Source organism: Callospermophilus lateralis, unplaced genomic scaffold, assembly GCF_048772815.1.
Source record: "Callospermophilus lateralis isolate mCalLat2 unplaced genomic scaffold, mCalLat2.hap1 Scaffold_45, whole genome shotgun sequence".
Taxonomy (NCBI): Eukaryota; Metazoa; Chordata; class Mammalia; order Rodentia; family Sciuridae; genus Callospermophilus; species Callospermophilus lateralis.
The window spans coordinates 12,592,921-12,603,038 of record NW_027514398.1 but is presented as its reverse complement, the minus strand read 5'-3'; positions in this window follow the sequence as shown (position 1 = coordinate 12,603,038).

The window sequence follows — 10,118 nt, the reverse complement described above, 5'->3', positions numbered from 1 at the left end:
GAGCAGGGCATTCCTGGAGATAGTGGGGGTGGAGGTGGGGTGGGGGGTGGCAGGCGAAGAGCTGTGCCCCTTGGACTGGGTGTGGTGGGACTATGGAGCACCAGCAGTATACAGTGTGTTTCTGCTTCCTGAAAAAGAGGTTTGGTTTTGTCCTTAGCCCCCTTGGGGCTGTAGGTTTGAATTTGGGGAGATGGGAGACAATCACCAGCTCCAGGGACTCCCCGGGGCAAGGACAAGGAAGGAGAGCAGGCTGGCAGGCTGGTGGCTGGAAGATGGAAAAAAGGGACAGTTTCCCATCACCTGAGGTGAAGGCTGCAGAGAGCGCTGGGTTCTCTGGGGATTCGCGAGCTGTACACCTGTTCTTGGTGTCCCAAAAGAGTGTCTGCAGATGCCCTGTTCCCCCCAGACGGACAGTCGTCAGGAAGGGCCCTGGGCATGTATATTGGGAAGATTTAGGCGTTTACTGTTTTTGCCTTTGAATCTCTCAGAATCCTGAAAACCACGGAAAAGGGACCCTGGAGTTTCTTCATTCAGACGCGCGCGCGTGTATGTGTGTGTGTGTGTGTGTGTGTGTGTGTGTGTGTGTGTGTGACTGGACCTGAACACTGCTCTTCTCAGGGAGCTCTCTCTTTCTCTCTGTGCCACATCCATGCATCTTTAATTTCACACATCCATCTGCAATCTGGCTTCCACAATTTAGGTGCATGGGTACTCGTTCCACCTGTTGGGGCCACAGAGAACCACTCAGGTTCCCAGTCCCCAGAGCAACCCTGTGGAGAGCTGGTCAGGCTGGTCCTGCCTTCCCCATGGGAGAGCACCTTTCCTGGCACAGGGCAGCCTGGGGGGGCCTCCAGGACCTCATGTTTCATCACAGATGAGGACCCAAGCTGGGATTCTGGACTACTGTGTTTAAAAATAAAAGGACTTCTGAACTGAATGAGTGAAGGTGTAAACTGTTGAGGGAATGAACCGGTGAGCAAGCGAGTAAGTGAATGAATGATCAGGTTGTGACTAATGAATTTCTAAGAGAAATAGCAAGAGGGTGAGCTCCCAGGCAGGACTTGGGCTCCCATGGGTGTTACTCTCTCTCGTCTCTTCTACCCTCCTGGTCTCCCTCCACCTTTTTTCCTGCTCAGGAGGTGAGGCTGCTAGCCCTCATGCTCCGGAGCTGGGGGTGGCTTGTGCCATCCTCTTCCTTCTCAGGTGCTCCATGAGATGAAACGGTAGTTGCTTCTCATGGGGGGCCTTTGCCCTGTATGGTCCTAGGCTTGAAAAATAGTCTTTTGAAAATGATAAAAGCAATATGAGATTTTTATATTAATTTGAAATAAAACAGAATGTTTGACTCCATAAATTTCCATCCTGCTGCTTATGTTCATCCTGCCACAGAGATTCAGGGGTCAGATGGGACATCCTTAACTGGCTTGGTGCTGGCCAGTGCTGGGCAGTTCAGCTACCATTGGACCCTCCTCATCTTTCAGGGAGGGTTTGCCCCAGGATTAGCACTAAGAGTGAGGGGTAGGGTTGGGAGAAGGAAGCAGAAGGGAGAAAATGGGAGTGCTCGCAGGGAAACCTGCTGCCCAGAGTAAAAAACCAAGGCTCACTCTGAGCTGGCAGAGTGGTGCATGCTTGTGATTCCAGCAAGTGATCTCAGGAGTCTGAGGCAGGAGGATTGCAAATTTGAGTCAAGCCTTGGCCTTTAGTGATGCCCTTAACAATTCAGCCAGATCCTATCTAAAAATAAAAAAATAAAAAGGACTGGGGATGTAGCTAGGTAGAAAAGCACCTCTGCTTTCAATAATCCCCAGTTCTGTAAAAAAAAAAAAAACGAACAACCCTATCTCCAAGGTGAGGCTCAGAATGCTTTATTTTTCTTGTGGGGGATGGGTGTGGGTTGGAGGCAATGTGTTCCATGATCTGGGGAAAGAGAGTGTCCTCTTTCAGTCTTAGTTTTCCTATCTATCCAATGGGATGGAACCAGTTGGATCAACTGCATGTCTTAGGTGCTATAGGATTTTAATTCCTGGAACACAAGAAGTGGCAAACACATAAAACTTGGGTTTTAAAATAATGCAGGCTAAGCTGGGTGCGGTAGTGCAGGCCTGTAATCTCAGTGACTCGGGAGGCTGAGGTGGGAGGATCGCAAGTTCAAAGCCAGCCTCAGCAATGGCGTGGCACTAAACAACTCAGTGTGGCCCTGTCTCTAAATAAAATATAAAATGGGGATGGGGATGTGACTCAGAGGTTGAGTGCCCCTGAGTTTAATCCCCAGTACCCCGCCCCCCCAAAAGTTTCTTTTCCAAGTGCTGGGGCCACAGTGGATACATCTGAGTTGATTGCTCTAGGGCATCTGCTGCAGGGCAGCTGGGTTCTTTCTAGCCTTTTAAAAGGTTTAGGGTGAGCAACAGATTGGGAGAGGCTCCAGGTGTCTGAGAGGGAGAGTTGGTGGTGATGGGCATTGTTGGTGCCAGCTGGTGGTGTCCCAGGCTCTTTGGCTCCAGGTGTTCTGCAAAGCATTGCTGGTCATCTGGGTGCTGCTGTAATCCAGTGGTGACCAGGCCAGACACATATCCATTTAGAGTCACCAGCCCTGATCCCTATGGAGGACACATGGAGGGACAATCAGGAGCTGGCTCTTTGGGCACCATGGGGCTCTGTCTTCCTCTTGTCCCCCATTCCTCCATGAGATTCTCACTGCAGCTTTCTGATTTACTTATCTCAGTTTCACAGGTGTGCAGACTGAGGCACAGAAGTCCCTTGCCCAAGGTCATACTGCTGGAAGTAGCAGAGCTGGGATTTGGGGGCAGGCCTTATCTAGGTCCAGAGCCTGAGCAGTCACCACCACCTTTATTTATAACTACTCTGTGGCTGTGAAGGACAGCAGAGGCCCACCTCTGGTTTGGGTGAGACAGCCATGAATAAAGACACCCAGGGGGAGCCCTCCTTCCCACCTATCTGTCCATTCGTGGAGTTCTGCCTTTAGGGCTGTCCATTTTCCAATCTGTGGGGGGGGGGATTGACATCTTAAAGAACAGTCCCATTCTTTTCCCAGAGCACTAGCATCCTGGGTGCCCCCTTACCCAGAGCCTTTACAGTGGTACCTTTACACTAGACCTGGGTGTCTACACCTGTGTGTGTCAGTTTAAACACAGATGGTACCTCCTACTCCCTGGATACACTGACTCTCATTTCATATTTTCACGTAGCAGAGATTTCAGTTTTGGTTGCACAATTAAGATCATTGTAGGCACTCAAAAAAAAAAGATAACTTGACCTGGGCCCAGCATCTGGAGTCTTTGAGGAGGGGTTCCAGGTCAGTGTTTCTTTGAAAACTTCCTGGGAAACTTGAATGTGCAGCCAGGGTTAAGGATTGTTGGTGAAGGAGTTAGCACCACATCTGCGTCACACATTTCCACATTACAGCAAGAGGGGCTCCATGGAGAGGATGCACCAGAATTATTGATTGTTTTAATGGAGTTGGGGATCAGACCCAGGACCTTCAGTACCCTAGGCAAGAACTGGACCACTGAGCTACATTCTCAGCCCTCTAGAACTTAAAGTCATCTAGCGGTGGACATACAGTTGCTTTCTACTGTTTTGCTGTTAGTGACAGTGCTGCAGTGAGCATCCTCAGGTATCCATTTTTTGTGTTCTTGTTTAAGTATTTCTTAGGCTGGACTCCTAGAAGTGGAATTATTGGGTCTAAGTGTATCACTGCAAAAATTTGATACTTTTTTTGTACTATGGATTGAACTCAGGGGGTACCTGGCCACTGTGCCATATCCCCAGCCCTATTTGGTATTGTGCTTGGAGACAGGGTCTCATTGAGTTGCTTAGTGCCTTGAGTTGCTGAGACTGGCTTTGAACTTGTGATCCTCCTTTCTTAGTCTTCTGAGCTGCCGGGATTACAGGCTTGCGCCACTGTGCCCAGCAATTTGGTAGATCTTTCTGAGTCACCTTGTGCAAAGGCTGTGCCAGGGAACTCTTTAACAACAGGGCCCAGGTGCATGGCATGTTCCTCTGAACCCTTGCCCACCTAGGAGGTTTTCTTTCTTCTCTTTTTTTCTGTCATCCTCTCCCCCCCCACCCTTTTTTTTCTTTTTGCCCATCAGGCAAGCAAGACATTGCACATTGTTTTTGTTTTTACTTCTTTTTATTATTATTAGCAAAGTTGACCACTTTGGTTTCATTTCTTCTCTGGGCATCTTGGCTGCAAGGGTGCAGGGCAGGCTGCACCCAGTAGGCATCTCTTTCCTTCAGTGAGTCCTTCAGTCTTCCCCCCACCTCCCTTGCATACATCCATTCTTCCATCTAAATCCAGAGCATCTTACCAGCTGAGCTTTGCTTGGACTCCCAGGAAGATGCTTGAGAACCAAGAGGAAGCCATATGTTCAGGGAGCCCATAGACTGGAAGGGTATGAGGCCTCAATCCCCAGACCAGACAGGGCAGTCCAGCATTGAGGTCCAGGCTTAGGGCTGAGAGGTTGGGGCAGTTGGGGGAGATTATTTTTGATAGGGGAAATCAGGCAAAGCATATGGAAAGTCATTTTGTTTGGACCCTTAAAAGAAGAGCCCTCTTGGTACAGGTGCCAGCCTGTGTTCTTTCCAGGCAGGGTCTCATTTAATATTGGCACTAATTGACACTTAGGTGGGGCCTCAGGCTTTATTTTTCATGAGCAACAATGGAACCCCCTTGGAGAATCCTCAGCTGAGCATTCTTCTCATATGGATGGTCAGACTTGCCCAGAGAGATGCAAGTCAGGTGTCCAAGGTTATATAGTGACCTTGAGGCAGAACTGTGCCTAAGAGAGGGGGAAGATGTGCTGTGGGAGTTTGCTGTGGCCACTGACCCAGGCTAGGACCCACTTTGAAGACAGCCTTGAGACCCCTAAACTTCTGGAGTGTGGGGGAATTCTGAGCAGATGGGTCTGGGCTCCCAACCCTGCTCCCACACACACTTGCTGTGTCACTGCTGAGTCTTAGTTTATTTTCCTCCCTCCCGGGGGAAGTGTGAGGACAACTCCATGGAGCTGAGTGCAGTGGTGCAGGCCTGTAATCTCAGTGAATCAGGAGGCTGAAGCAGGAGGATTGCAAGATCAAAGCCAGCCTCCACAACTAATTGAGGTCCTAAGCAACTCAACAAAACCCTGTGTCAGAATAAAAAAATAAAAGTGCTAGGGATATGGCTAAGTGGTTAAGCATCCCTGGGCTCAACCCATAGTTCAAAAAATAGAAAGAAATCTTAAGGGAGAGAGAGCTGTAAGTTGAGTAGCCATACAGAGGAGGGTTAGTTATTTCTTCTGGTGGGATCCCACTGCAGACTCTCCCATTCCCTCTCATCTATATCTATACTCAAAATGCAGCACTGGAGATAATAGGCAGGAAACAACAAACTTTTAATCTGTCACCTGCTGTGTGACACTTAGCCCTCTTGGTGATGCCAGATTGTGCATCCCTCCTCATGTCATTCCTCTCACCCCACCAGAGGACTGCTGCCCATCTCAGGAGCCTCCTTGGCCAGGCACAGTGAAGCTGGTTGTGTGGGAGGGAAGGCGTATGCCCCAGAATGGGTTGCCCATGTGTCTGTGTGTGCATGAGTCCATGTGCTTGTGGGTATGTGTACTTGTATGTGAGTGTATTTGTGCTGCTGTGCTCATGTGTGCTCACACATGCATCTGTACATGTGTGCATGAGTCAATGTGAATGAATGTATATGAATGGCCTTGTGTGTCTGCAGCTGAGGGAAAGGACTTTTGTCATTACTTGCCTGGTTCAGAATCTCAGTACAGGGGCTGTGTTACTTTGGATACAGTTGGTACCAAAAGTTTGAACTCCTAGGTTCATAGGTTTTCACCCGGGGAGAATGCACATGGGTGAATTTACTTTATATGCATTCATTCAAATAATTGGAGCATCTTCCGTGTGTGCAGCACTGTGCTAGACTCAGTCCTATAAAAACTAAGAAGCAAGTTCTTTCTTCTAAGAATCAGTTGATCATTTATAAAGCTGTGGTCATGAGAGTGGTTAAAAAGTATTTTCTATGGCCAAATGCATTTGGCAAACACTGGAATAAACAATTAAAAAGTTTTTTAAACCTTTAGGTCTTCTCTGAGTCTTTAAAATGCTAATGTAGGACTCAGATATTTTTAGTAGTTTGTGATTTCTAAACTTATTAGATTACTCTTTGTGGAGTCCTTTATCTTGGACACAGTTTGGGTTTCAAGGCTTTTAGAGTTGACATTATTTACTGGCTCTTCATTTGTTTATTCATTCAGCCCAAGTGTTTACTGAGCACCTATTATATGCCATGTATGCTCAAGGTGCTGAAGCTCCAAAGGTGAGAAGACAGAAGTGTATTCTAGTAAAATTGATTGGCCCATCTACAAGTATATGGGTCCATTCATCCTGAAAAGCCAGTCCTGGAATAGGCAGGGAATGGTGTGGAAGGCTTTCTGGTTAAGGCCATCCTGGAGGTGACACTTGAGCTCAAATGACAGGGGTGTTCATGAGGGGATTTATGGACCCCAAAGTCTTTGCAGTTTATGATTCGGAGGGGCTGGGAGGGGCTGGGGGATTTTGGGAAAGTCTGGAGAGAGGGCTCTCTGAATCTTGCCCTCACATTCTGGGAGCACCTGCTACCAACTCAGTACCCTTTTGGTTTCCCTGGTGCAGTCCAGAAGCCAGAGAGAGGCTTCCCCTTGTGTTGAGTCAGTTAAATGGGATTGTTGCAGGCACGGGTGCTTCAGGGTTCCAATCTTGTCCTAGGAACCTCAGTGGCTTGACCCATTTCTCTGCCCTAGACCTATCTCATTGTTTACTGGCACCATGAAAGGAGAAGGATGACTCCTCCCTGGGCCTGCCTGCTGTGCACACCACCCAGCCAAGCGCCTTGCTTTGTGCCCATGCCATGTCCCCAGCATCTGGCACTGGACTCACATTCCCCCCACCCCTCCATCTGACAGATGGGGGAATGAGTCCAGGAGGCTCCCCAGACCATTCCCGGAGAGGCCCGGCTCAGAATCCAAGCCAGGCTGTGACCTGAGGCTGGTGGTGTGTGTGGGACTGCGCCTCAGTGTTGGGAACAACAGAGGTTTCCAGGACGGGAGAGCTGAGGCCCCTTAAAGTCTCCTGGTGCCTGTCTGCAGAGTGGCCCTGTAGGGTTTGGGTCCTGAGAGAGGAGCAGGAAGAGTGAGCCGGTGGGAGGTGGGGTAGGAGGAGGGGGATGGAGAAGCCGTGGGGGAAGGGAAGTGGGCGAGGGTCGGAGAGGGCGCGGAGCTGGGGTGGGGTGGAGTAGGCAGTTCGGTAGAAGTTGTGGGGGAGGGCGGTGGCGATGAGACAGAGTTGGGTAAGGCAGGGGAGGGGGCCTGGGGGCTCTTCCCCCCCCTCAACCTGGGCGAGCCCAGCTGGTGCTTGGGAACGCTGCCCCTCCTGGGCCCTTGTCTGCCGGGCTCTCGGGGGCAGCCCAGGACATCTTTGAGGCTGCTGTCCTGGGAATGCATCCAGCTGCCCCTCGCTGGGGAGGACTCCAAGGCTGCAATAACTCAGGGCCAGGTTGGGCACAAAGCGGCAGTGGCAGGGGTCTGGCTGGGAAGGTGCAGGCTGCACCACTGGCTCGCTCACTCGCTGGCACTGCCCTGGTGGGGCCGGCTTGTTCCGTGCTGCGGGGCCGCCTGCTCCTCAGAGTCTGGTGCCCGCAGGATTGCAGAGTCCCAGGCCCCACACTGAGGGGCACCTACCAAAAGGCATCTCACCCTCAGCTGGGCGCCGGTTATTGGGCTGACACCCCACTGGCCAGATGCTCGCCTTGGGGGAGCCCTGGGGTCGCTGAGCAATGATTGGCCCTCAGATTTGGGGAGGAGTTAAAGGAGGCAGGGAGTGCAGCCTGGACCATCTGAATGTATGGCAATAAAAATAAATGTACTTTCCAGGTCCTAGGGACTGCTCTGCGCACTCACTTCATTCATTCCTTAACATGCGCTTCACAGTATCTATGAGTAAGGCCATGATTATCCCCGTTTTACAGATGAGGAAACTGAGGCACAGCTAGGACCAGATAGGATCTGAATATAGGCCTCTCTGACTCCAGAACCGTGTCGTCCCTGTAGGGTGTCCAGGCGTGCATGGATGGCCTGGGTATCTGGGCATGGGGGCCGTTCTGAGTCCATTTGCACATGTCCAAGAAATTAAAGATAGCTTAGCAGGCAGATCGTAGTCATTCTGGGTTTGCCATTTCAAATTCATGCACAGGCTCCTTCCTCTGAGGGATATTCTGAGCCCAGGCCAGGCCTTTTGCTTTTGTGGGGTCTTTCTACCTTGGGGGAGCAGACAGTCGGTGGGGTGGGGTATGTGGCAGTGAGACCCCAGTAAAGAGTAAACAGTTCCACCAAGAGGCAAATTCTTGCTGAGAGACTGCTCTGCTTATCTGACTTAGACAGGGTCCTCGGGGAGGACATTGCAGAGGACATTAGTGCAGGATGAAGAAAGGTGACTGCTGAGGAAGGTGTTTAGTTCCCTCTGGCTCTGAGTGGCTTCCCCAGGGTTGCAAAGGAGAAGGAGAAGAGGAGGCTGTGGCCCCTGCCTGTAAGGACCTGAAAGGACGAAATCTTGGGAATCTTGGGCACATATGTCTGGAAGGGCAGGGACAAGTGCTGACTGGCTCTCCCGAGAGGATTGGAGCCCAGGTGAAGAAGAGCCAGGGCAGGACAGTGGTACAGACTGCCTGGCATGGGTTGCATTGTGGGGTGGCCCTCGGTGCATGCACATAGGTTCTGTCTGAAGAGTCCCCAGGGCAGGCCACCTGGACCTCGAGCTTTGACCCTCAAGGTCCCCAGAGATTTTCATTGGTACCTGCGAGTACCAGGGAGTAGGTTGTAGGAATGTTTCTTGTTTTTCTAATGAGGAAAGGAGGGCCACAGAGGCCAGCAGCCTTGTCCTGCTGCACCTGCAGCAGGGCTTGTGACCATCTGTCAGTTGGGATGTTCATTTCCTGGGTCTCTAGATCCCATGGAGAGGAGTTTACCAAGGCCTGCCTCCCCCTCACCCCAATGTTAGGGTTGGAGGTGGAAAGGAGATGCTGGTGGGTGCCCCATTACATGCACCTGAGCTTCTTAGCCTGGTTCTAGACTGAGCTAACCCCGTCCAACCAGGATATCGCTAGGTCAGTAAAAAAACAGCTGCCCACATGTGCCCATTGTATCCCCAAGTCCACTTTAATTGGGTCTCCAAATGGGCTTTATTCTGAATTTCCTGTCTGGCTCCAAATACCCATTGCTCAGGCTCTTCTAGGGGAATTGAGAGAGCTGTGGATTCCCAGGACTGAGTTTTTTTTTCCCACTTGGACTAGCTGGGCGAGTCTGAGCCTGTCCCAGAACTTCTCTGTGCCTCTTGTCTTGCTTTATTTTTCTTAGGAGAGTCTCAAGTCTGCTTCCAGGGAGGGAGGTTTGACTTGAGACAAAGGGGACAGGACATTTATTTAGAGTGCTTACTAAGGTGTACTCTGGGCCAGCTGCATGCTGAGTGCTTGATGAGCCATTTCTCATGAGCCCTATCAACAGCTCTGTGAAGTTGGTTCCATTATTCTCACCTGTCTGCAGTTGAGGCAGCTTTGAGGGACAGCCAGGGATCCAAGGTCATATAGGTGGCCTGATGCCACCCACCATGCCTGCCTCAGTCACTCCCAGGACAGCTTCTACATACCTGGTGAACCACTGACATTGTGGGGACAGATGGACAAACAGTTATGAACTCTGAGGCTGGAGACACTGTGTTCCCCCTGAGGAGCTAGCTGTGGCCAGCCCCACCCTACCCCCTACTCTGGGCCTGGCAAGCTGCTGAGGTTTAAGTGGGGGAGAAGCAGCTTGGACTGGTCAGGGGTGGGAGGATGAGGCCAGATCCTGGGACGTTTGAGTGGGTGCTGGGCTGGGCTTTACCTGCTTCTTGGTTTCTTGGCTACTCCAAAATAGCAGTGTCCATCACTGGGCCCAGCTGGGCCAGCAACTCTCTCCTGCCAAGTGGGAGGTGCTTACCTCTTTTAGGGACTTGGGGTGGACAGTCCTCTCTTTTATTCTGTCCCCTCCTATCCTATTCCCCAGGCCTCAGGAGCTCCACTGGCTCAACTT